Genomic DNA, 2,635 nt, shown 5'->3' with positions numbered 1-2,635 from the left:
GAGAGAGAGAGAGAGAGAGAGAGAGAGAGAGAGAGAGAGAGAGAGAGCGCTGCTCTTTGGAAAGGAAAACTAATTCTTTAAACTTTCTTAAGTGTTGTTTAATAAACTATCTATTCCAAGACACTGAATGACTCTCTAGTAGCCAGGGAGAACTACAATCATGCAAATAGCATAGACCAGGGACAAGGATCTGAGGTGCATATTTTACATAACAAAGCAGACCTGACTTCCAGGTTCTCCCAGCATCCCTCAGTCCCTACCTGGCATACTGGGGCCCCAACCCTAAACTTTCCAGCCAAGAGGCTTTTTTTTTTTGGAAACTCTTTACAAAAACTTTATTTGTGATCTTATTTCTTTATAAGAGTACGTTACATAGTATTTCAAATACAAACATAGAAATCCTTCTACCTAATCATCTATTTCACTCCATGACTGCCCTCCTATCTTGATACAAAGATAAAACCTTTTCTTCTTGCTTTGAACAGGGCAACAGCTATAAGTTTATCTTAACAGAATATGCCCAATAGTCCTTGCCGGGAAAACAGAGGCTTCCTATTGATTGGCCTTAGAAAGCAACTGGCATTCTTTTTTCTCTGACCAAAGGGTCATTAAACCTTGAGTTAACTACAACTTTCTATAATTTGCAATCTCTCTGTGAATCTCTTTTGTTACAATCTCTTCCTTACATTTTAGAGCACTCAAACACTGCTTAGAAAATGATTAAGGAATCTAAAGTTAATTTACTATTTTAATAATAACAGCTACATTTTACTAAATGATCAAAAATAAAAATTATATGGATTGAGCATGACCCAATGGGGAGAGGATGAATTCTGAGAGCTGATACATTTTATAACCTTGTCTCTCAGGATCAGAGCTCTAAAAATACTTAAAATGTTAAGAATTCAATTTACACAGTAAAATTGGTATGATTTGTTTCCAGTATGAAAGTATTTTTAATTTCTTTACTGCAGGTACAATGGCATCCAAGACATCAATTTCTAAGATTTCAAGATCATTAGCAAAAGCTTGAAATGCTGGAAAAAATTCCTCACGCTCTTCCAATTTGTTGATAATGCTTTGTCAGTCATTATCCTCAGGTCCTAATACTTGATTAAACTGCTCATTCACATCCTCGTTAACTAGCTTACACAATTTCCCAACTGTGCTGACCACCATACACAACAACGATGAACTGTCTAATTCTAAGAGCTCCTGAAAGTTCTTACAGCACTGTTCATTTCTCCAAGCCTGGTATACACTTCATTCATTCGGGGATAGACTCCATTTAAAGACTGCAGGTCAGGTAGCTTTTGGAAGTGAGAAACAATAGCTTGCAAAGTTTGAGAGTCTGGCATGCTGCTGGTCTCTTTCTGGTTTTCAACTTCTTGCAACATGGTATCTACCATAAACAATAGATCTTCTACTTGGACACCTTTATTTTCGTCTGGATTTTTTGAACTATGCCAAGGTACTGCAGTTCTACAGACAGTATTTTTAAGGACTTACACAAATTCTTTAAGGATGTCAGTTCATCTGCCCACATTTCTATTATAGGAACAAGATGTTCAAATCCACAATCTTGAACAGTTTCTTTACTGCAGTTTTAGGCTTGAAAACACACAGCACCTGAAAGTAACTCTGGTCAACCAGAGCCTGCTGATGGCTGTCTTTGCTGGGCTCATCTTTTTTCTCCGTGTTGTCAGACTTTTTTTGACCAATAAGATCTTGTAATTTTATGTTTTTCTTAAGGGATTTTTCCAGTTTCTTCACTTGTTGTTTATAAAGTCTTAATTTGTGCCCCGTGGGCCTGTTTTCGAGATCTTTTTGGAGGTTCAGCTTTTCACCTACCAGCACATCGATCTTGGATTTTGATTCCTTGAGTTCCTTCTGTAATGACATCAGAATACCTTTATATCTTGATGAGGCACCCAGGTTTATAAAGTCTTTTTCTTCTGACTGACTGTGGTTTTCCTCACTCTGCCTTTGTATATAAAGTTTTCTAAGTTTACATTCATAGTAATCAATTAGACAAAGCAATTGTTTATCCAAGACTGAATGAGAAACTCTTCTGCAGAGATAGGCAAACACTCTCTTTTGAGTGACAACATGCTTTTCCTCCTCTTTGGCAAATCTGTGGATCTCCTTTTTCAAAGAAGCAATAGTCTCCTCTTGCTCCATTAAGTTTTTCTTATAATGCTGGCACTTCATCTGTAACATTTTATATTCCTTTTGAAGGTCTTTCATTCTATTTTGTTGCTGGAAAACCCTGTTTAGGGATTCATCTTCCAATTCACCAATTTTGGATTTCACACTGTCCATAATCTGCTGCAGGTCATTGGCTCGCTGTTCCTGGTGTGTCGTTTGGTTTTATTCTAGCTGAAGTTCACTTTTAAGCTGCTGGTTGTTTCTCTATGAGCTCCCGTATCATGCTCTGATGACGTTTTGTTTCTTCCATCAACATTTTCAAAATCTGCCTCATTCTTTGTGATGATTGTCTGTCAAAAACAATGAAATCTAACAAATCAGCAGGATGTAGTTATGAGTCTCTTCCCTATACAATCCAGACACTTTGTTCTCCCTTTGCGCTCTCTCTCTCTCTCTCTCTCTCTCTCTCTCTCTCTCTCTCTCTCTC

At 37.5% G+C, this 2,635-nt stretch overlaps 1 pseudogene; it reads right to left on the bottom strand.

The window, feature by feature from the left end:
• Positions 1 to 897: 897 nt before the first annotated feature.
• Positions 898 to 2,524, bottom strand: LOC114634781 (annotated as a pseudogene).
• Positions 2,525 to 2,635: the final 111 nt, after the last annotated feature.

The sequence above is a fragment of the Grammomys surdaster genome, unplaced genomic scaffold, assembly GCF_004785775.1.
Source record: "Grammomys surdaster isolate TR1022 unplaced genomic scaffold, NIH_TR_1.0 99, whole genome shotgun sequence".
NCBI classification, from domain to species: Eukaryota; Metazoa; Chordata; class Mammalia; order Rodentia; family Muridae; genus Grammomys; species Grammomys surdaster.
This window is presented reverse-complemented; position numbering and strand designations above follow the sequence as displayed.